Source organism: Mobula birostris, chromosome 26 (assembly GCF_030028105.1).
Source record: "Mobula birostris isolate sMobBir1 chromosome 26, sMobBir1.hap1, whole genome shotgun sequence".
NCBI classification, from domain to species: Eukaryota; Metazoa; Chordata; class Chondrichthyes; order Myliobatiformes; family Myliobatidae; genus Mobula; species Mobula birostris.
The window spans coordinates 36,513,656-36,539,178 of NC_092395.1; the positions used below are offsets into that span (position 1 = coordinate 36,513,656).

Genomic DNA, 25,523 nt, shown 5'->3' on the forward strand with positions numbered 1-25,523 from the left:
TTGGGACCTGTATCAACCTGAGATTGAGGAAGCTCACTTACAGACAATTATTTGTGCCTTCTTCAGTCTGCTGGGTATGATTTCTTGCGAATAATTGCCACCTCTCTTAATAAATGTATAAAGTATCGATTCTGTGAGCAGAAAATTTGCCAGTTGTTTCACAGAATAAGTCCTAAAGGCCAGGGGGAGAAAAAGAGTCTCAGATAAAGTGAGCTTATTTTGTCTTTTTGTTGAAAAGCAAAATTAATTCCATAGGGGCAGGAAAATCATTGCAAATTATTTAACTGCATCCAAAGTGGCTGTACACACAGCAGAAAATAGAATATCAGAGGAAATCAGAAATGTTTATAACATCCCAGCTGACTCATCCTAAAACACTTTAGTTGGTCAAAATCTATATATCCTCTCCTCCTCCTCCTCATCTCCATCCATTGCTTAGGAACTTCCTCCACAGCCAGTCGAATTGTGCAGCCCAGAGTTATTTGGTCTGATGGCTCAGAACAAGATGCAAGCTAGTTTCACTGTGGTGTTTAATGAAGTTCATATGGTTCTACAGTAAAAGGTCAGGAGTTACAAGGTGCAGCTGTAAATTTGATTATTAATTGGCTGGAAACCAGAAAAGGCAACACAGTTATCTATAGTAACATTTATAATTGGGGAGCTGTGAATCTCAGGAGATACTCCAGGGATCAATCATACTCATTATGTCACCTTGCAGCAACATTTCATGTTAAACACTGGAAGTGATTTTAAGAAAAGAGTTAAAGACAAATACAGTGACCCTCTGTATGGTAGATTCTCTGAGTTGAAAACAATGGGCTTAATCTTAACTCCCAAAAATAGCTGGATTAAAATGCAAAATACCTAAAACCTGTTCAGATTTGAACACTTTGGTTCCGATAGAGAAAGAGAAAGTAGTAAAAGGCCAATACAGTAACAGGAGGGTGGATGGTTAAGAAAATGTTATAATGTCTGTCTTTCTTTTAATAAGTTAATTAACTCATGGCACAATTTTTTATAGACAGAGGAAATTCATGACACAAAAGGGGACCATTCAGCCCACCATGTTTGTGCTCATCAAAGAAGGACCTAGTCCCACGTTCCAACACAGACCGTAACCCTGCAGGTCACTCCTCCTTGCATACACCCCAAGTATTATTTACATGGGATGACCTTCCAGCTTCTCCAACTTTTTTCAGGCATTATCTTCTGATCACAACCACCATCTGAGGGGAGAAGGATTTTCTGATGTTCCAATCCTCCTACCAATTACCTTCAATCTATGCTTGGGTTTTCTAGACTTTGGTGAAATCGGGCACTGAAAGGAGGCAAGAAGGGGTAGCATCATCTGCGAAATGTCTCTTCAACAATGGTCCCCACTTCTGGGTACACAATCCACTTGGAGATGTGATTTGTAGTGGGTGGTAGCCTATTGGGAGGATGGCAAATATTATAGGGTTTCTATATCATTGAAATAACTTAGAAAGTGCACAAAATGCAAATGTAGATATACACTCAATGGCTACTTTTTAGTAAGTACCTCCTGTACCTAATAAAGTGGCTACTGAGTGTTTGTTTGTGGACTTCTGCTGCTGTAGCCCATCTATTTTAAAGCTCAACATGTTGTGCATTCAGAGATGATCTTCCGTACACCACTGTTGTAATTTGAGGTTTTTTGAGTTACTTTCGTCTTTTTGTCAACTTGAACAATTCTCCTCTGATCTCCCTCAGTAACAAGGCATTTTCGCCCACAGAGCAGCTACCCACTTGGTGTTTTTTATTTTGTTTTTTACACCATTCTCTGTAAACTCTGTGCATGAAAATCCCAGGACATCAGCAGTTTCTGAGATACTCAAACCACACCATCTGGCACCAACAATCATTCCATGGTCAAAGTCATTTAGATCACATTTCTTCCCATTGTAACGTTTGGTATTAACAAGAAATGAACCTCTTTACCATGTCTGCATGCTTTATTGCAATGATTTCCTGCCGCTCGATATTTCCATTAACGAGCAGGTGTACAGGTGTACCTAATAAAGTGGCCACTGAGTGTAGTGACCCTGGCTGGAGAGTTGAAAGCTGATCCCAGGAAACTGTAGGGCAACCTGGACTCATTAAAAGGAGTAACCCAAAATGTTTTCAGATGCATAGGCAGTAACCTCCTTCAGGCCACATTATACCCTACCTTATCATAACTGGGAAGTCAGTAAACCTGCATGAGCAGATCCTTTCACCCTTAAACTGGGACAACCCAGCCCAATATAACACACTTTTCACCTGTGCTCTTGTGCAATATAATCATAGAAAGAGACACCACAGAAACAGGACTGCCAACCTACCAAGTTAGCAGCCTCTGTCAACCACCCATTTGCACTTGTCTGGCAATAATTCCATTTGTTTGCATTAACTCTCTGCCCCTCTCCCCACCACTCACTGATACAATTGGGGCAATTTACAGTGGCACAATTTAACCAACCCACACACCTTTGAGTTAGGAGGAAACCAGAGTCCTCTGCAGAACTCATATGGTCCGTGAACCAGGACCCCAAATTTGGGCCACCGGTACCATCTGGGGGGAATAATTCTTTTAGTGATTTTTGGCAAGGAATACACCCCTTGTGCTAGAAAATATGTGATAGCATTACAGCGGTGGTAGCTTTTTGTGAGGGGGACTGGGAGTTGCACCTCCATGCTATAAGAACCATGATCCCATGGTGCTTTGCCTATGATAGGATGAATTATGCCAGGTACCTGTCCCCTTACTTTGCTCAGATGATGAACCTCCCAGAGAAGAACCCTTCTGCGTATGAGGCCTTCAAGACAGGCCAATTCTCAGTGCAGCTGTCAAGTAACAACCCCTTTGGGCAGATCCCTGTAGACCAGGCTATTGACCACGGTGAGCAAAGACACACAGACTCCTGGAGGTACATCACAGTTCAGCCTGAATGCTGGAGCTATCAAGCTTTACTACATAACAGCAGAGCACTGCAGTGCATTCCTCGGACAGTTAAGGGAGATGATGCAAGGCCACAAATCAGAGCTTTGTCATGCGGAGCTACAGCGGCCAAAGATCCAGAAAGATGAGGAAGCAGTTTCAGCAGAGGTTAGCCTCATACATGATTGGGTCAACCCACTTGCAGAGAAGCGGGACCTCAATAGCATCTCTACGGCAAAGGCAGCCCCCAAGGACATTGCCTCCAATTTGATGAAGGCATATGAGATTGGTGAGCAATGCTATGCAAGCTTCAAGGATGAGAGACTAGAGGAAGACCCACCAGCAAAGAAATTCCATGACCCAATGAAAACCAACAAGCTGAAAACATTCAGTGATATGTGTAAGAAGAGAGAAGTGAAATCAAATGGGAGGGCGATCACCTTGAAAGCAGACAGGTCTTTGTTTGGACGCATCATAGTGATGGCACAAGGGCGTAGTCTATGTATGGAGGATATTCTTTCTCATCCCCTTGGACCATTGCCCTGGGCCCTGTCCACACCAGAAGGATTGCTGAGAAAGTCAAATAAAGCTACTTTAGCCACAACCTTGCAGAAAAATGTAGCAGTTGAAGAGCAACTCCCTCAAAACTCTGCTACAGTGGTTGATGGAATGAACTTGGTCCAAAGGGTGAAAAGTGATCTAGTTACTGTACTTTCAGAGATGTTGCCACAACAATTCTGGGTATGGCTCTGAGGGAAGGCAGTCAGAGTAGCAGAATAGACACATACAAAAGGAACTCTATCAAGAATAGTGAAAGATCTCTACGGGGTGAAAAGACTGGTCATGAGTTGCAAGGTATCACAGGCACACAGATGGTGAGGCAGTGGAGGAGCTTCCTGACCAAAGTCAGTAACAAAAGTAGTCTCATTAGCTTCATAGTCCGTGAATGGAGGAAGGCGAAGTATAGAGCAAAGCTACAGGAGAAGATTCTGTATGCAACTGTGAATGACAAATGTTACAGAATCACATCTCAAGACAGTGAGGAGGTGTCAGCTCTTCAGTGTCAACAAGAAGAAGCAGATGGCCTCCTACTTCTCCATGCTGCCCATGCTGCACAAGAGGGATACCAATCTGTAGTGATCTGCTCAGAAGACACAGATGTCTTTATCATACCTTTAGCATTTTGTGATAAGATTGAAGCCACATTGTTCCAGAAGTGTGGCACTAGAACCCGTACAAGGTTTGTAGACATCAGGAAGGTTGCTGCCGCTGTTGGCATAGAGGTTTGTAGGACTCTCATTGGGTTGCACGCATATACAGGATGTGACACTGTAAGCACTTTTGCAGGCAAAGGGAAGACAAGTGCCCGAAAACTTCTGACCAGCAACAGGGAAACTCAGGACACATTCTTAGAGTTGGGTCAGGAATGGGACCTCTCCCCAGCACTGATGGACAAACTGAAAGCATTTATATGTCTACTGTATGCCCCAAAAGCATCGACCACCAAGGTCAATGAGCTCGGGTATCACCTTTTCTGTGCTGAAGAAGGTGAAATCGAAAGTCATCAACTCCCACAATGCAAGGACTGCTTAACAAATCATGCACAGCGAGCCAACTACCAGGCTGGTATATGGAGAAGATGTTTGGAGAAGGACCCACAAGTGCCAAGCCCTGTTGGCAGAGGATGGAAGATGGAGAGAGAAGAGGAAGCTGAACAGTTGGTGGTGCACTGGATGGAAGGCCAGCCAGCACCCGATGCCATCCTGGATCTACTGGCCTGTAACTGTCCAAAAAAATGTTCACTCCCAAGATGTATGTGTGTTGCAAATGGCATCAGCTGTACTGACATGTGTAAACTGGCAGACTGTGAGAACCAGGCATCCACCTCAGAGTGTGGAAAGTTCAGATGAAGATGTGGAAGACTTGGAAAATTATTATGATTATTAAATAGGCTATGAAAATATGGAAAACAAAGTATGGAAAGCAGCCTTTGATTAAATATATTCATTTTACAACCAAATGGGGCCTAGGTTATGGCTGTGTGGAACCCCACATCTGAATTATTGTACTGTAATTCTATATGCTATGACAAAAGCTTAAGATTGTTTTGATTTGATACAACACTATGGAAAATATCATGCCATTGATAAAACTGCAGAAATCTCTCCAAATGAGGTTTTTTACCTCTTGGGGGATAGGGTAACTTTTTCTGCTGTACTAGTGTTCATATGGAATATATACAAAAAGTGATTACTTATTTGAAGTAATAAAGCTACCACTGGTGCGATGCTATCACATATTTTCTAACTCTAGAGATGTATACCTTGCAAAAAATCACTATGAGCATTATTCCCCTCAGATGGTACCGACCAACCCTCCTGGCTCACAGGTTAATACGCTCACAGAAAGACATACAAACTCCACATCGTCAGCATCCTAGGTCAAGGTTGTTCCTTTGTCTCTGTCACTGTGAGGCAACAGCTCCCCTAACTTTGGCACTACGCTGACTGTGCTGCCTATCATGCCTCAAGCCTACTAATTTGGTAGGAAACCAGTCAAGTGGCACATTGCAGATAAATATTGCAGAGCACCGGGAATCTTTCTCTTCGCAACTTCTGAAGTTCAAAACTGAATCCCCATTCTGCCTGCAGTTACACTTGTCACCCCAACCTCTGCCGCCCACCCAACATGCCACAATGCAATCATCTCCTCCCAGTAACCTAACTCCACACATCGATCCAGGATCCAGAGAATCACTTCAGTTCAAAAGTCTGTTAGTGAGAACTCTAACTCTAACTCAATTGATCACGCAGGCAATTGAAACACGAGGAATTCTGCAGATGCTGGAAATTCAAGCAACACACTTCAAAGTTGCTGGTGAACGCAGCAGGCCAGGTTCTTTCAGTTAGTCCTGACGAAGGGTCTCGGCCCGAAACGTCGACTGTACCTCTTCCTAGAGATGCTGCCTGGCCTGCTGCGTTCACCAGCAACTTTGATGTGTGGTGCAGGCAATTGACATGGTTTTGATTTGTTGGTACAAACTATGAGCTCTAAAAGACAGAACTAATGCAAAAACAAAAATCTGAGGTTGAGGTTATCCGCAGCCTAGAGCTCTTGGGAATGATTGAACAGGAGTAATAATTAGTGGGATGAATGTCACCCGCTGGGTGAAAGAGCAGAGAGTTCTTCAAGGTGACAATTTCTAAGACAAGTAACAATAAAGTTAAGGGCAGCACAATGATATAACTAGAAGAGCTTCTGCCTCGTGGCTGCACTGACCTGGATTAAGTCCTGATTTCTAATACTATATGTGTGAAGTTTACGCATTCTTCCACCAACCTCTCTGTTTTGTTCCACAAAGAGGATATGAGAAGAATAAAGTAGATGAGTGTAGAATTAAGGCAATTCAGTGCCTGATGTTCAGTGCACACACAGTCGGGCAAACGGCTTTTTTTTTCTGTGCTGTCGGACTCTGCATCCTTAACTCACCATGAGTTTAGGTTAAGGAAATGTTTGCCTATCAGATAACAGTTGTATCTCGAACTCAGCTGAAGAATGAGACACGAGTCGCCACGAGCCTACATTTGTGGAGAAAATAGGAAAGCAGCTTGTTCTGAGGAGACTACCCACAATAAGCAACTGAGTGTAGGAATTGAGCCCACCATAGCACAGCACGCCAGTCATGTTGCGGCCAATTTTATTGGTGTGATCACGTTCTTCGTCTGGGAGCTGCTGACATGAACACTTGCACAGTGACAGCTCCTTCCTGTTACTCCATGTAAAAAATACGTTAGCAATTGACCTGGCTGCAACTTCGAAACTACCACGCCAATCATCACTCAAAGAATAGATACTTGGGAAGAGAGGCTGTCTGTACTCATGGCAACATATTTCAGCAAGTGCCCACACTTTCAAGACAATAAGGAAGAGGAACTTGGGGGCAGGGTGGGGAAGAGTGGTGGGAAAATGAATGTTCCTTTTGAAGCAAAATACATTTCTTGATCATTTTCTAAAACCATGAGAGTTTGATTAACTTACTGTCTTGCAAACAGTGCCAGCTCTGGGTTATCCTGCACATTGCAGCCCCAGGAGTCTATTAAAGACAGCTGAAATTTTAACAAACATACAAGTGAAAAATGTTACGTCCTTAGATTAGAATGTTTGTGTGCAATTTTGTACTTCATCTTGTTCCTTATGCATTGGTAGAATTTATTGTCTTCTTTATAATTTGTAGCAAGACAGTATAATGAAAATGAAGCATCATGATACAGAGGCTTCAATGTGACTAGGTACATAGGAAGCTATGAAGAGTTGCATTGTGCATACATGCCATTCGAATAGTAATGTAGTAATGGAATTGGCTACAAATACAAATTTCCCATGCTCTAGAGAGCTGTGGCATTTACTGGAGTGGCACCTGGGAGTGTTGGGAGTGTTGGGAGTTTGATCTGATCGACTGAAGTTCAATAACGAAGTCCCACCAGACACCAAGTTCATTGTTCCTGGATCAGCAAACCCTTCGTCAGAAGTGTGGCAATTGCTGGAAATATTCAGCAGCTTGGACAGACAGAGGGGAAAAGCAAAGTTAGCTTTACAAATTTTTATCGATACATTGCTGCGACTATGGGAACTGGGATTTCAAGAATGGAAGAGAAGTTGGGTGGTGGTATTAACAACAGTGCAAGTTGAAGCATATTTCACCCGTGTCTATGGTACTTGTTATACCTGTAACTGACGGTCAAAGGTATTTTCCTTAATTCACAGATCATTTCCACATTGCAGGCTGACTGCCACTCTGCTAGAAAAACTTGAGCAACTACTTGTCTGCAGTCAAGTGCTTTTGCCTTTCTTTCAGTGCTGGTGTTCTGATTCACCTTCCAAACATTAACGGGAAGTGGGGAAGTGGGTGACTCTCAGATCAGAAGCACATATTGATGTTTATTGATGTGTGAGGGGATCGGGGGTAAATCATGGCACTGCACAAAGTGTTCAACACCTGCTGGTTTCCTGGTGAATAAGAGTTGAGAAGCAGATCACTATGATACATCTTAATTTATTGCTCTGCAGGGAATTTGGGGAATAGTTTTATGTTTGATGTCAAGAATGCACATTGCAGCACCAAGCCTAGATCAGGAAGCTGGGAGTTGTGACTTGGTCCATTGGAATTTCTGAGTTAAGGAAGAGACAGCCCAGGGCAAGCCTCCCAAATAAATGGTCTCAAATATCTTAGCTCCCACTGTGAATTGTCACCTCCTTGTCCCTTTCTGGTTGCTTCAAAGTAAAAACTAAATGAGAAGGGACAAAGTCATAAACACGAGTTTTCCCGTGCTCAATATTTACAATGAGAAGGTTCAAGATCTTATGCTAATTTAATTGTACTGAGTATTTGGCTTTATTAACTTCAAAAATAAATGCAGCTGCTAAAATTGGGACAGTCTAATGGAGCACATTAATGATGCCCCAGAGGGAGTTATTTCAGTTCAATGCTGCGTGCCTCACTGTGACGCCAATTCCCCTTGTTGAAAGCATGTTGCCTGTGGCACTATTTCCAATATGCTCTTTCCGACGTGGGACTTCCTCCACTGGCTCAGCAGTTGTTGGTCCAAACTTTCCTCAATCATACTGCTTTGTGTCTCCATTGAACTAGCAGTGATGACAGGTCAAGTTTTATGTAGCTGCTATTGCTTGTCATTTCCTTTTGCAAGTTAAGAGTCTGACTCTCTCTTTGTGTGATTAAATGATTGATAACTTACTTAGCCAACATGGCACTAGAAAAATGGAAACTAAATATCCATTACACCAGTTTCTATTCAATGGGGTTGAGGATGATCCGGGATCAGCCATGATAGAGTGGCAGAGCAGACTCGATGGGCTGAATGGCCTAATTCTATGCCTATTTCTTATAGTTTTCCTGTACATCTCCATCCCAATACCAAGGCTGCTGTTCTTCCTAGTGATAAACCATACTACCCGGTCTATTCCTACCTCAGTCTCCATGTTTGTTTCCGTCCCATCCATCTACATTCAGACTCCCAATCCACCTTGACTCCATCCCAGATCAAAGTCCTCCATTCCTCCTCTCCCCCACCCTCCCCCAACCATGTCCATCTCCATTGCAAAGTCTGTAATTGACAAATACATGACAGAATAAGAAGAACATTGTTTCCTGGTTGATCGAATAGCACCATGTCAGTACAATGTGGTGCCGTGCAATATATTATATGGCAGGAAGTCCTAACTCTAATCCTTGATCATCTAATCCAAGCTCAGGCATCACATACAGTTGGGCTTGATGTCAGTTCCCCACTAACAAAGAAGATAGCCCAAATCATGATTCTCACTTTCTCTGAGGAGAGTGCTGACTTAGATAAAACAATATATCCATGGCAAGCTAGCATTGTCGGCACAGGCAAGATTTATAATCTATGCTGAGTTAATTTGATTTCAACTACGGTGAGTACTGAGATAACAATATTCTACCTCAACCTGGCTGTGTATTATGGGGGGGGGGGAGAAACTGGTATTGTTCACATGATGGTAAATTAAAACTGAAAGAACATATGTAAGGATACTGAGTGAGAACGAAATTTATTTCATCCAAGAACAACAATCCATACTCGTGAAGTAATGGTATTTAGGCGAGAGACATAAACGATGCCCCTGTCCTTGAGTTTTAGTCTAGCAACATCCAGACCCTTGAAGAAGGAGAGTGGGACAAAGAGAATTTTCCATTAATTGCTGCTGAAAGTTTTTATAGAACTCTCTGAATTTACTCATTATATCCAAATATTATTTCAAAATGTGGTTAAAACCATGGCTCCTGATAAACTATTCTCCAATAGGGCTCTGAAAAAATTACCTTTGATACATTTCTAGATTCTCCATTTGAATTTAAAATATGGGTTTTATTGCCAAGACTGTTGTCAGGAGTAAAAAGAATATTTTATGCACGATTATTATTGGTGAAGGATTATCTATTGTGCATTGGAAGTGGAGGATAAAAATTCACAGCTACGCAGGGAAAGGAAATGTAGTCCAATCCAGTTTATGTGTCTAATCCAGTTCTGGTTTTGCCACACGCCAGAGGCTGGTGCTTGGAGTAGCTGTGAGATGAGGGCACTGTGTGCGCTCTTGGTATCACACAGAGGTATGAGGTGGGAGCTCAGCCCCAAATCCGTGCAGTGTGTTTCACAGACACTGAAGGGGAAAGAGAGAGACTACATATCCACACACACGCTGCAAGGGCAAATCACTTTCTCGGCTGCTGTCCTCTCCCCAGTCTTCCTGGATCTCCACACTGCAAAAGGCACAACAGAACCAGGTGACTTTCGACTGTATTCAGCTGCTGTGGGTCTAAACGGACTTGCAGCACAGTCTTCCCGTAGTCCTCTCCCCGTCACATCTGCGAAGGAGTAGCATTTGGACTTGAGCGCAAAAGCAGGGCAGGTGTGGAGGCAACTAGTTAAGAACATGAGCCGAGACGACACCACGGATGGGTGATTAGAGAAGCGATCCGTGCACTGTGTGGTTGCTAGTCGATTCCTAGAGTGTTAAAGCCTCCGCTAACAAGGTAATTCGGGCGAGTGCTTACCCCGGGTGCATACAGAAGCCGCTTGACTCTGAAATCAAGGTAACAAAAGCCTCTTCTGATATCTACTTGACTGTTAATAATTAGATGTGTATATTATTTTGCAATATTATTAATCATGAATTTCTTAGCACATGTCTACTGTACTGGAGAAGAATTAATCTTAGTGTAACTGTCTTTTACTAACCTTTCGTTTACTCCGCCTTTAAGCGAAACAGACTTGTTTGTAAAGGATCCCAAAAGATGTTTTAAAGGGGAGTTTCTAAATCGGAGATTAGCAAAACCAAAACTGCGATTAAAACCGTTATATAATTTCCCCCACTTCACTTCATTAAAGGATTAGAGGAACTTGTAAATATTTGGTTTTGCGTGAGCTTTTACAATCGACTGCGCTGCCTCTGACCAGCGCAGTAGCAATGTCTTACTTATGTTATTTAAATGGTTCCTTTGCACTAACCACTGGCAGTAGCTAATAGATAATCTATTGCAAAATGAAAATGCTTTCGATCATTGGTAAAGCGTGCTGTGATTGGCATTTATTAAACCCGGGAGGGGGTGGTAGAGAAATCCGATCACTTCATAAAAGGCAGAGGAATGATTGGGGAGTGCCTTTTTTTTTGCTGGCTGTAGCTTTGCTATGTGGCGGTGTACAGGTGCATTGAAATAAGGTTCGGGTTTCGTTGTCTGAAAACGCTGTTTTACATTCATCTTTCACCGGCTGCTTGGTTCTTTGTCAGCCTCCTATCGCGGTTACGATCGTTAGTTCTCTTTTAATGGGGGAGGGCGTAAAACGGTTACTTCGTGTTGTTTTTATCCGTGTATTTCGGACAGCATTCGCTCCTGATGAGGTGGTTTGCGACTGCCCTGGATTTCGAGGAACGGCGGCGTGTAGGGCAAGGGAGAGAACTGGGGCTGGAGGTCCTTTTACGGAGCTCAACCCTCTCCCTTATCTTGACTAACCCACCCAGCCCTCCCACTCCGCTGGTAGAAGAGGACGGGATGATTGCAACATCCCGACCGAGCATTTGCTAATTCATTATGGGCCAGTGAAGGAATCTGGAAGAGTTCGGGGTAAAAATAAGATCCGGTAGGATTTGGGATGAAAGCGAGTTCAGTGTTTAGGAAACTAGTGGATACTTCCTAACCAATAACATGCAACTACTGTTAACTACCTCCCAACCTTTTGCAGCTATCAACACTTTCCTTACAGCAGCTATTGTCTATTCAGTGTTCCTGTCAACTGAAGATCACGGGGCAGTCTCTCATTCGTGTGTTTAAATGGTCGTGCTGGCATGTAACACATCTCCCTGTATAAGCCCCTCTGCCAGGAGAAGCTTTTTTTTTGCGGTTATAGTATCTTTATGGTGGTTTCCACAATTCGCTCTCATTGCTTTAGGTGTTGAACCTAGTCTGGGATGAGATCTTTGCTGCTTTGATTTTAATGTATTCATACAAACACAGTGATCAGGTGTATTACATGAACAGACATTAGGGGAAACTATAAAGATCCATTTAGGAAACGGTATCTGTGATTAAATGGTGAATACTTTGCAGCTTTTAGATAATATCACAAAGTTCTCAAATCTCCATGAACAGAGATGGAAAACATTGAAATGACTGATATGCTTCTGTGACTCTGATGAATCAATATATTCAGTAGGGGGATGAGTGCAGACTGATTAGTGCCCAACACTACAGCCAAGTGGCTTAATTGATTCCAGCTTTTCCTTTTATCAGTGGTCAAGTTTAAGAATGTAGAGTCTATCATTTCCCATTTTGTGTCCAGAAACTTAAAGAAATGAAAAGCAGTTTTTTTTAAATCCTGCTATTTTATTTCAGTGTTTGTCTCTTATAATGTGATGACTGTTTAAATTCACAGAATCGTTAATTGTATTATTCCCTGCTTTGTCTCATTCATTGATTTGGTTCAATTTTTGCAGAAGACGGTAACCTTTAATCAGCTTGGAAGGGTGGGGATTTCAAGTCAATTATGACAAGGAAGATTGGGGGGGAGGAATATAAACTCTCCTCTCCCTTAATTTACCCCTTCTCTTTCCCCCGTTCCTTCCCCCCCCCCACTCCCCACCACCCTCCAGACAGACTAACTCTTAGAACTAACTTGCTCTACCTTGCAACTGTGTTCCATTATGTCTTACTACAGTGGATTAACTCCACTGTTGTGACTACTGTTCTAGATTAGAATGGTCCCCATTTTTTATCAAGAAGTTATTACAAGAGGAGGACATTAGCCAGGGCATTGTATTGTTCCTTAAAAATTGTTACATTCCCCCTATGAGCTTGACCCCTATGAGCTAAGCAGTATTGCACCCATATTGGACTGTCTCAGTACTTTTATATTTGTATGCTGTAGCACTTACTTTTTATTTGCCGTTATTTTGTAAATAATACTATTCTTGTGCACTTCTGGTCAGATGCTAATTGCATTTCATTGGCTTTTGTATCTGTACTCAGAACAGTGACAATAAAGTTGAATCTAATCTATGAAAGTGATCTTACATTTAATATAGGAACTGATTGTGTCAACCAAGATGATGCCCATGCCCTAGATTTGGGTTTGAGTGCACAAAATTAAGACTTGCCATTTCCTCATTTCTAACTCTGTGGTGAAAATTAAGGTGACCAAAACTGTGTTGATATTTAAATTAGGTTCAGAAAATGTCAAAACTGAAAAGGCAACCAAACTCAGTCCGTCAGACAGTGTAATTTTAATAAAGAGCCTATCATTTAAAAATATCAGTTTTCTTCATATGCAAAATCTACTTCAATAAATCAAATGCAATGTGTCCCAATTAATGCATCTGATTAGATAGAATATAGAACATAGAAATCTACTACACATTACAGGCCCTTCGGCCCACAATGTTGTGCCAACCACGCAACCTACTCTAGAAACTACCTAGAATTTCCCTAGCGCATAGCCCTCTACTTTTCTGAGCTCCATGTACCTATCTAAGTGGCTCTTAAAAGACCCTATTGTATCCGCTTCCACCACCCCTGCCAGCAGTTCATTCCACACACCCATCAGTCTCTGTATGGAAAAACTTACCCAATATCCCCTTGGTACCTATTTCCAAGCACCTTAAAACTATGCCCCTCATGTTAGCCATTTCAGCCCTAGAAAAAAGCTATCCATACGATCAGTGCCCCTCATCATCTTATGCACGTCTATCAGGTCACCTCTCATCCTCCATTGCTCCACGGAGAAAAGGCTAAGTTCACTCAACCTATTCTCATTAGCAACACCCTCCAATCCAGACAACATCCTGTAAATCTCCTCTGCCCTCTCTCTGTAGTATCTACATCCTTCCTGTAGTGAGGTGACCAGAACTGAACACAGTACTCCGTGGGGTCTGACCAAGGTCTTGTATAGCTGTAACATTGAATAGAAGTTTTGAATATTTAGAGAATTTTCTTTTTAGATAAGCTGCTCTAGTAATTTTTTCATTACCTTTTCAGTAAATCAATTTTCTCTCCTTCATGAAGATAATCATTATTTTTCCTAGCTTTTTAGATGCTCTGCTGATACTAGAATGCCTGAACTTCAATAAAACCAGCTACATTTTAAGATGCACTTTAAAACCTAGCTCTTCATTCAGTCTCTTTGAGCTTTCCATACAAGTTTATTTTGCCTGCACCCAATTTCTTTCATCATCCCTATGTGAAACATATTTTTCTATACTGAAAATATCAGATCAATGATTTGTGAATCAAGCAAGAAAAACAGTCTCATAATTAGTGTGGTAACCTACACAATTAAATAGTTCATTGGCTCTTAATTAGATATGGAGCTTGAACTCCAAAGCTGAGCATGAATTGGCAGAATAGATGTTTAATTCATTACCTGGACACCCACTGCAACTACAAAACAGTTGTTTCCTACTGGAAACAAATGGGCAAGACATTACTGTCACATGGTTGCTCCTGATTTCTGCTGTAGTTAAACTTGTCCAGGTATATTCAGGTTTCTCGTGTTTCTATATGGCTTGTGGCTGAAAATGTAATTTGATCATAATGAAGTAGAGCATGAATTAGACATAACAAACAATGTGAACCTCTTCAGCAAACAATTTGGAAGGTGGTGAAACAAACAGTTCAAGGGTGGTGAAGCAGGTATGAGTCAGTGTGGATCAACTCAATATTAGATCAGGTATAGAAACAAAGAGAGCTAATAGACTGGGCAGAGAAAGAATATACAAGGCAGATAATGCAAATTTTAGATCTGAATATCAAATCTCCAAAGGCAATTAATGCCTGATGGAAAATTTCTTCCTGGTCTTGTTCTTTTCTAATCTTAACCCTGATAACCTCTGAGATCTCTGCACTCCTACCTTTTGGCCAGTTTTGCTAACTCTATCTTCATGCTCTGGCTATTACATAGGCCACACTGTGAAATTTCCAATCTCTGCCTCTTTGTTTTTCACTGCTTCTTTAAGAAAATCAATAAAACCAAATTTCTGTGTCATTATTTGTCATACTTTCATTGGCTAATATTGTTTCTTTGATTACTCCTTGTTTTCTGCATTGAAGGTGCATTCAATGCAAGTTGCAAAATGTTGCCAACAAAAGAGATGTTTTACAATTTTAAATTTATGGATATATTTAATAAAGATACAAAAAGGTTTAACAGTAACTTTTAATAAGGAACTTTTCAAAATGTAGGTTGATGCTGCCTTTTGCAGGTTTGCTGATGTGTTTTTAGCTGGATTTTGTAAGGTTACATTTGTTGATATCCTTTTCTGAGATAGCACAGGTATGCTGATTTATTTACAATAACAGTCTGGCCGGGATTCCAACCCTCTGGCACTTCCTCCATGTTTTGTCCTAGTGTAACTTTGCTCAGTATCAGGTGAGCTTCTTCTGTGCCTTGTATTGAACTGACTGCTCAAACTTGTTCTGAGTCATATCTATTTGGCTCTGGTGTCAAATTAAATCAGCATCTGGAGATGGGAGTTTAAATGAGCAAACACTACAGTAATGTCAGTATAAAAATTTGATTCCTTTTCTACTTGTGCAGCCAAAACTGGTCATCCTTGTCCCGTTGCAAAATAATTGGCTTTTTTAAAAATTTCTCAGGAGTAAAAGGAGTTAATTCAATGTAGCTGGACATTGAGAACAATTTTATCTATCCTGTTGTGTAACAAGATTCCTCACAGAGCTATGAGCATCCCTGGTGCAAAATACTGTTGTGTGTGAATTATGCATTTGACACAGGATAACTGCTTTTACTTGCTAGTTGAATCAGTGTGTAGGAGTATCTTCAAATTGTTGGGGGTTTTTTTTGTAGCTTATTAAGTACTATGTAACTCCCAAATACACATGGAAAAGGCTAAAAGTCTATGGTCAATATGTGGGGGGTGGGGTTAGTGCACCTAATTGATTGTTCCTCATTGTCAGGTTTACAAAACCCTCTACACACCAAGAATAATTCATATCTCTGTGGAGTTCAGCCAGAATAATTATTGCTCAGGATTTTAGGGACAAAATGACTATGGAAATATTGATCCAAACTGTTTCAAATTATCCCTGTTCAGAAGAAAACAAGCGTAGTCCAAGTTTTCCCACTGCATTAGGTAACAGTAAAATGAAATGTGTTCTTTGCTCTCCAAGTGCTTGTCTTCCAACTTGCCTGTACCACTAAGTGAGAACCTTTGCATTTTCACTTCTCAAACCTGTTAGCAGTTCTGGTGGTGTGTGTACATAGCATTGTTGCAAGTGGTGTTGAGAGAAGTGGGGGGGGGGGGGGGGGGAGTGGCAGGAAGGTCTTCTTGAGTTCCTGAAGAAATAGCACCAGCTTGCAGTGATCAGTTTGGAATGGAATGGAATGGAATGATTCCATTGCTGTTTACTGTGTTAGCACAAACTCTGATTTATTTGTAAATACATCTGCTTGGGAGGATTGTTTTGCTACTTTTGTTGCCTTAAATGTGATCATTTCTCTGAGAATCTATTTTGAAGGGATTTTTAAATTTTTGATTAAAATTGGGCTGTAATTTTAATTTTCTCAGACTAAATGCGAGCCGGAGGAGAGACGCTTCTCAACCTGTCCTTGTTGAGGCTATTAGCAAAAAGCTGTTGCTGATAAAGCAGTAATGGAACATTATATTTATGCTTTATTTTGAAGAAAAATACTGTACAATTTTTTTAAATTAGGAAAGTATCCTCTATTCCTCTGATCTGCCGTTTGGGACCTCATTACTGACACTTCCCAAAACAGACAAAACACAGGTCTCAGTAAAAAAAAAGTAAGGGAAGCAGGCACAAGGGACAGGCACCACCCGCATTCCTCTCCAACCCATACTACCCTTCATTGACACTGGCCCTATATCCTAGAATTCTCTGGATTAATAAGATTGGACATCTTCACCAAAAGGACTGCAGCAATTCAAATTGTTGGATTATCACTGCTTTCTGAAGGGCTGTTGGGAATGGAAATAAATATTGGCATTCTCAGCAATGGCCAGATCATATAAGTGAAAATAATTATGTATAGCCTTTGAAGCGAATAGTAATATGTGATTTGTTTCTCGGGGTAGTCCTGCTAATAGCATAAAATGAGGATGGTTAGTGTGGGCTAGTTCTGTCTGTCTGTATCTTGTTTTACGGTGGTTGGCATCCAGCTTAATGGTGCATTACCGCCACCCTCTGCTCCAGAATGTGCACTAGACATACATTCTAAATCCCTTCACCCAATCTCTCTCTCTCTTTCTCACACACACACACACACACACACACACCCCTACACTTCACCCTCCCATCTTTGACCATCCTAGTATCCTATTCCTGTTTATTCGTCATATTCTACAAAAAAAACCCTGTACCCCTTAAAAATGCTAAAAATACCCGGACTTGTGCTCTCTCACCCATGCCCAGCAACCCTTTTAATGTGAATTCCTGCATCCCCAACTCCCTTAATTTATTTCTCATCATCTCTCTCTGTACCCCATACTTCCTGCAACTCAGAACTACATGTTCTACTGACTCCTCTTCCTGACATTCCTCACACAATCCTGTCTGGTGTTTCCCTATCATTTTCAATGTTTTGTTTAATGCACAATGCCCCAGCCTTAACCTAGTCCACACAATTTCCTCTCTTCTGTTTCCATTACCTACCCTAGTAACTGCAACACTCTTTTGTATTTGATATAAATGCCTCCCTTTCCCCTCCCTGTCCCATCTTTCTTGCCACATTCGGTTGACTTTTTCCCAGATTACATTTATAAAGTCAATCAAGTGAATTTAATGAGGCCAATGATTTATCAATATAATTTGGTATTATTGACTTGTTGGATAGTTCTATTGATGTAGATTGGACTATTTGGCTGTTGTGCTGAACTCAGGCTTTCTCCTTGGTTTACTATGTAGATCGGGTGCCACGGTAGTGTAGCAGTTAGTGCAACGCTATTACAGTTCAGGGCACCAGAGTTCAATTCCAAAGTCTGTACGTCCTTCCCGTGGAATGTGTGGGTTTTCTCCCAGTGCTCTGGTTTCTTCCCAGTCTAAAGACATACCGGCTAGTAGGTTAATTAGTCATTATAAATTGTCCCATGATTAGACTAGGATTAAGTTGGAAGTTGCTGACATAAGGCAGCTCAAAAGACCTATTCCATGCTGAATCCCTAAATAAAAATAACATAATGATTGACTTGGTTTTGCCAAACTAAAGGAGTCGTGCAACATCAGTTTTGACAAAAATACCAAGTGCAAACGTTGCTTTTTCTTCTACAAAGAGTCAACAGGTGGACTCAAGAATAATTTCTTGTTGCTGGCATCAGATCCCAACCAGATACTGTTTTAACAGAGACTGTGTATGGATTCCAGGGCTTCCAGGCCTAGAACCTGCAAACATGAAATTCCACTGAGGAATATTTTTGAGAGATAGGATTATCTATTTACCCCTTGGATACTGTTTTGTCATTTGCTTGCACTGTAACTGTGACACAATTGGGGTGATAATGGTCACACATTGAAGAACTTGTCATATTCCAGTAGTGAACAATGTGCTGGAGAAATTCAGTGGGTGGAGCAGCATCTGTGAAAGGAAAGGGACTGTTTGCATTTTGGGTCAAAACTCTGCATCAACACCGATTGTAAAACAGGGTTTCAATCCGAAGATTGTTCAGTAGATTTAAATTCCTTGAGGTTAATATATCAGAGTATCTGTCCTTCTAGCAGGCAAGTGCCATTACGAAGAAGGCACGACAGCACCTCTACTTTCTGAGAAGTTTGCGTAGGTTTGGCACATCACCAAAAACTTTGCCAAACTTCTATAGTTGCACAACGCAGAGTGTCATAATTGGTTGTATTATGGCCTGGTATGGAAACACCATTGCCCAGAAAAGGCTACAGATAGGGATGAATAGAGCTCATCTATCACAAACAAAGCCTTCCCCACCACTGAGTACATTTATATGGAGCTCTGCTATAGGGAATGTGCCAAAAGGTAGCATTTGCTGCTTATTTATTTTTATGAGCAATTTAATGCAGCATTGTTCATTTCTTATAAGATTTAATGAGGGGCTGTCTATTTCAATAGAAATCCGGGGGAAAGGCAGATTTTTCATTGTGATTAAGTGAGGGGAAGAAGCTAAGAATTGAGATATATTGGGAAATATCCACTTCCCCTGACAGTTCTTGGCACAATGTTACTCTCTATTAGCTTACTGATCAGACTTCATGGGAGCCGACTGCTTTCTCTCTCTGTTCATGCTCTGTTAAATCAATTTTTGGCATTTAAGCAAATATCACTGAAATGTCAGTGCTTGAGTGGCAGCATTCTCCGACGATAATTTTCTCTGTCAAAGCAGATGGAACAATTATCAATATTTGTGGAAGAAATTTCTTTATGCGAAAGATGAGGGATTCATTAATCCAGCCGTCTCCAAGAAAGCAGTGATGAGACCAGATGGGTTTTACATGCTGACTTTTGAAATATCCTGAAGGGGGCACTGAAAGTTTTATTCAAATAAGAAGCAAATCAAATCTTATTCTTTTCCATCCAGTCCTTGAAAAATATGGGGGGAAAAAAATCTGAGAAACATGACATGACAGGGAAATGCAGAAGTAAGGAATATTCATATTTTGCCATAGTAAACTGAAAGCTGTTATTAAAATTTTGGAAAGTTAATCACAAATTAGCAGAGCAAAGGTTTTGTTTGCTGAAAGCCAGTTTGGCTCCAGTTCTGTTGGGAGGCAGTTCCACTTATGATGTTTTATATATTTGTAGTTCCATTAATAGTGGGAGAGCAGAAGCCAGCTCATTCTCTTCAGATGTGATGACAATGATGCTGATATTCAGTTCACATTCCGGAATTATTTCTTTTTGAAGCAATGTTATACCGGTGCTCCAGAGCACAGCAGTGAGCTGACATTTCTGTTTGGGTAATAAATCACCTTACACGCAATCTCTTACCCCATACCTGAAACATTCACTTCACAAAAGTCCACTTGATTGCACCAATTGGGCCACAAGTATATTCAGTGTTACCCAGTTGGATGTTTTTTGATTATTTAAAGCCATATAGCATGCAACTAGATGTTTCAGCCTAACTAGACCATGCTAGCCAATGTGCTTGTCTAAGCTAGCCTCATCGTCCCATGTTTGACCCATACCCTTCTATCCATGTTCCAAACTGCCTTATAATCCCTTTTTTTTTAGACCATCTCTTCAAGGGAGAGGAAGATCGCATGGCTTAGAATCTGGACTGATGAATTGTGTAGAAAAGTTGAGGCTCACTCAAAATTTCAGAGGCAGTGCCAATGGCTGTAGTGGTATATGAGAAAGGAACTTGTCTTTGCTTCAAAGGCAGTGACTTTTTTTTTAGATCTACAATGCTCTTGCTGATACCAATGCTAATAGGAGTTTCGAGCATATAACTTAAATGTATTTGATTTATTCCCAGCACATTTCCCAACCTACAGCTACAGTTCAGTAGATGAAGACAACATCTATCTCCCCAACCACAGGAAGGAGTAAACACCTTGCTATCTAGAGAGGGCAGAATTGGAACTACCTGTGATCTCCACATTTTGCACATTGGTCGTTGTTTAACAGTGTTTGTTTATATATTTTTTATAAGTTCTATTGTATCTCTTTATTTTTCCTGCAAATGCCTGTAAGAAAATGAATATCAAGGTAGTAGTAAATGGTAACATATAGTAGATATTCTTTGATAATAAATTTGCTTTGAAGATTCAGCAAAGTGATTAGGCCCCCACACAAAGGAATTTGATAAATGCGAAGAAACTCACTAATTCTCTGCTTGTCTTGAAAAATCCTGAAATTAAAGGTTAGTTGCTAGGAAGGGACTGGAGGACATTAACATTGGAAAATTTCTTATTTTGGAAAATTTGTTATGTTAGATGAGTTTTGGGATGGAGAAATGGAAGAAAATTGGAGCAGGAGATTGGGCATCCTGTGATGCGTTTTCTGGGATTGCTTCCAATTAGCATAGATAATGGCCTGCGTCACGGACATTCGGACTGTGCGTCTTTCACCATTGTATGTCAACACCTTCAGGAAGAGGCGGGGGGGGGTGTAAGGAAGAAAATTGGAGTGAAGGCAATGGGCTCTCCTTTCACTGCCAAGGGATGGATGTTGAAAGGAGTTAATTGGTAGGGATCAGTTGAGGTAAAGATGATCTTCCGTTTACTGACAAAACCCATAATTAGACTCGGAACAAAATGCTTCTTCAACAACATAAGACTATGTTTCAATCCAGGCTGCTATCATCTGCTTCAAAATCTGTCGAGGCATTCTTGTAACATAAGATGTGACCCTTCCATTTCAGAAAATCAGCAATTTGACAATTTACAGGTTCTCAACTGTGCTCCTGTTTTCCCTGCTGTGGAGTGTGGATTATATCTACTTTCCTCAAGACATTGGAATGTGACCTGTGTGATGTCAAACCATATTAACCTGTGATCATTCTTGATGATAATATCTGTAAAATAGTAGACCTGGAAGGCATCATATCTGGCACCTCTTGTCATCGGGGGCTCTCAGCAGTACTCGCAATGGAAAACACCAAATAGCAATTGGAGAAGATTTGTTTTAGAAAGTGAAGCAGTGCAATAGTGAAGCAGCTAATGATGCTGTGTCAAAGATCCACAGAGTCTGGATGTGATCTCAACTTGGGTACTGTCTATTTGGAGGTAACACATTCTCTGTTGACCTCTTGGTCGTTGGGAGAATATTTAACTTCCACTTAGACAGGTGAAATAAGGTTCTTTGGTTTTCTCTAACATGAGAAAAATGTGCTGGTTAACTGCCTAAACTGCTCCTAATTTGAGCAGGTGGTAGTGAAGGTGCAAGCGGGGAAAATGGATTTAACATAATTGGGTTCTTGATGATCAATATATACACAGTGAGACAAAGGGCCTGCTTTTGGGATATTTGCTCTAAATCTCTTGTGGGTTATTCAAGTTGCATCTAGCTAGAATCCTATCACACTGCTAACTTGTGCATTGTAGGTGGTTATCAGGATGATGCCATTTACAAATTACAATATCCAGTCTCTGGTCTGCACTCTTTGGATATTGATGGTCCCAAAGGAGTTCATGGTGGTGCATTGGGCAAAGGTAATTCTGTTGAATACCAAGAATAGGTGCTTAAGGTTTCTTTTGCTAGACATTATTATTGCATGGCACTTGGTGACATGATTGTTGCTTGCCACTTGTCAAATCATGTTACTTAGGTCTTGCTGCATGCATAGGCGACTTCATTTGCTGGTTTTATCACAGCCTGCTATGAGAATGTGAATGCCCTTGACTGGAAATGCCCACAAGAAGTCGTGGATACATCACAAGCAATTCCCTCCCTCCTTCTCCTGCCTACCATCGAGTACATCTACAGGAGTGCTGTCACAAGTAAGCAGCATCCATCATAAAGGACCTCCACCATCCAGGCCATATTATCTTCTGGCTGCTGCCATCAGGAAGGAGGAGCAGGAGCCTTGGGTCCCACACCACCAGGTTCAGGAATAGTTATATCCCCTCTACAACCAGGCTTCTGAACCAGCAGGGATAACTTTCATTCACTCCAATGCTGATTGATTCCACAACTTATAGACTCACTTTCAATGTCACTACAACTCCTATTCTCAATATTTTTAACTTATTATTTTGTTTTCCTTTTTGTACAGCACAATTTTTCATCTTTTTTGCATGGCTGATTTGATTTGAGTGTAGTTCTTCATTGATTCTATTGTATTTCTTTGTATTTATTGTGAGTAGCCACAAGAAAATGAATGTCAGGGTAGTGTATGGTGATATTTATGTACTATGATGAATCTACTTTGAATTTGAAGTTGCAAATTGAATTGATCATTGTGCTGTCATAAGCAAATATCCTATTTGTGATCTTGTGTGATAAATTAATTATTGATAAAGCAGCTGAAAATGATTGGGCCTCACTGAACTGGGGAGCTGCAATTGTAATGTCCTGGGATTGACCTCCATTAAGTCTAACTATTTTCTGTTGTGTCAAATACAAGTCAGACAACTAGAGCAGTTTTCCCAGTTTATTGTCTTCAGTTTCAGAAAGGTTCCTTGTTGCTGCCCTCAGTCAAGTATCACCCTCATGTGAAGGACAGTCTCTGTCACTTTATTTTGAGAATTCACCTCTTTGGTCCATGTTTGGACTAAGGTGGTGATGGTGTCTGGAGTTGAAAAGTCCTGCAAAACCCAAACTTGGCATTGATCGGTAGGTTATCAGTAAGTAAATGTCACTTGGTAACCATGCTGACAACACCTTCTCTCAGTTTTGCTGATGATTGAGGGTAGACTGATTGGATGGAAATCAGCTGGATTGGTTTTGTGCATTTTTTTTGTGAATAGAGCAACTTGTTACAATGACAGGTAGCACTTTACTAGATGGGCCTGGTCAGTGATATCAGGGAAATTAATCTTTCAATCTATTCGTAATTTGTTCAAGAAACTTTGAACCTGGGACCTATGCTGGTTTAGTGTGAGGGGCAGCATCCAGTACTCCAAGGAACCACAATCGCAGAGCTTGCATACAAACTTGTGCACAATCACCACAGTCAACCTTTCTGCTGCCAGCTCCTCTGTAGTGGGGCAGAAGACTTAAAAGAGACTGAGATAGAGAAGATAATGGAGTTTAGAAGAATGAAGGGTGCTCTTACTGGAACATACCAGATCCTGAAGGGGCTTGACAAGAGTAGATGTTGAGACGTTTTCACAGGTGGGAGAACCTTGAATGAGGACATAGTTTCAAGAAAAAGGGCCAAGCTTTTAAAACCAAGAAATCTAGAACATTTTTCTTGCAGACGAGCATGTCACTAAAATTCTCTGCCTAGAGAGTTGTGAAGGCTATAAGAATTACAAGAATTTAAAATACAGGTAGACTTTTTTTTAGAAATCAAGGAAGTGAGGGCTGTGGAGGTAGAGGTGGAGCTGAATCCTGGGACAGTTCAGACATGATCACTTTGAAAGACAGAGTAGGTTTGAGAGGTGAAGCAGCCTACTCTTGTTTACTTGTGCTTGTGTGCAGGTGATCCAAGGGGGTGACCCTGGGAAGGATCAAGATGAGGTGAGGGAAGGATCAAGATGAGGTGAGGAAAGGACCACATTGGAGGATGAGGGGTGAAAGATTACAACAGATGTAGTGAGTATCAGAGATAAGGAGTGAATAGTGGCGGACTAGAGTATACTAGGAAGACTGGGAGTTGGCATCAGAGACGTTGGAGGCACAGAATGGGTATCGGAGAAAAGATCCTGGGCAAGAGGAGGTAGTGAAATGATCAGTGCACAGGAGTTGGGTTGATGACTGCTCCAGGGAGAAGTTCAGAGAAAGTTGTAAATTCTAATCATAGAGTTGATCACTAAACATGTGAAGAGACTTTGAACCTTACCTAACTGAAGAGGGGGTCCATCTTTAGAAGATTTTTTTTTCACCGCCTTTCTGCCAGTAGTCCAATTGGAAAGAACCCCTACTGTAACCCAGGAATAGATATTAACACCTCCATTAAAGCTTGCTTTTACATCCATCTTCACTCTGGAAAACACTAGCAGTGTGTCAGGTGTTGTGAGGTAAGAGAAGTGAGTGCAGTTACTATTGCAAGGGAGAAGGTGCTCAAAAAGCTGAAAGACTAAAGGTACATAAGTTACCCAGACCAGAAGAGCTGCACCCTAGGGTTCTGAAAGAGGTAGCAGTAGAGATTGTGGAGGTATTAGTAATGATATTTCAAGAATTATCGGATTCTGGCATGGTTCCAGAAGACTGAGAAATTGCAAATGTCACTCCACTCTTTAAGAAAGGGAGGCAGAAGAAAGGATATTATAAACAAGAGAAAATCTGCAGATGCTGGAAATCCAAGCAACCCAAAATGCTGGAGGAACTCAGCAGGCCAGGCAGCATCTATGGAAAAAGAGTACAGTTGACGTTTTGGGCCAAGACCCTTCGGCAGGACTGGAGAGAAAAACATAGCTGAGGAGTAGATTTAAAACGTGGGGGGAGGGGAGAGAAACACAAAGTGATAGGTGAAACCTGAAGATGGATTATTCTAAAGATTAACTTGCAGGTTGAGTCAGTGGTAAGAAAGGCAAATGCAATGTTAGCATTCATTTCAAGAGGTCTAGAATATAAGAGCAGGGATCTAATGTTGAGGCTTTGTAAGGCACTGGTGAGGCCTCACCTTCAGTATTGTGAACAGTTTTGGGCTGCTTATCTCAGAAAAGGTGTGCTGGCATTGGAGAGAGTTCAAAGAAGGTTCCTAAGATAATTCTGCAAATGGAGGGGTTATCGTATGAGGAATGTTTGATGGCTCTGGGCTCGTACTCGCTGGAATTTAGAAGGATGGGAGGAGATCTCATTGAAACCTTTTCAATGTTGAAAGGCCTAGGCAGAGCAGATGTGGAAAGGATGTTTCTGTGGTGGGGGAGTCTAGGACAAGTGGTCACAGCCTCAGGATAGAGGGGCATCCATTTAAAACAGCGATGTGGAGAAATTTCTTTAGC

At 41.2% G+C, this 25,523-nt stretch overlaps 1 protein-coding gene across 2 annotated transcripts in view; it reads left to right on the forward strand.

The window, feature by feature from the left end:
- The first annotated feature begins 10,058 nt into the window (after positions 1 to 10,058).
- The window catches only part of sema6bb (sema domain, transmembrane domain (TM), and cytoplasmic domain, (semaphorin) 6Bb), a 567,817-nt gene continuing 552,352 nt past the window's right edge, over positions 10,059 to 25,523 (forward strand). For both annotated transcript variants that reach the window (XM_072244024.1, XM_072244022.1), the window contains exon 1: positions 10,059 to 10,568. The gene's annotated coding sequence lies outside the window, so the exon portion shown is untranslated. The remainder of the gene's footprint in view (positions 10,569 to 25,523) is intronic.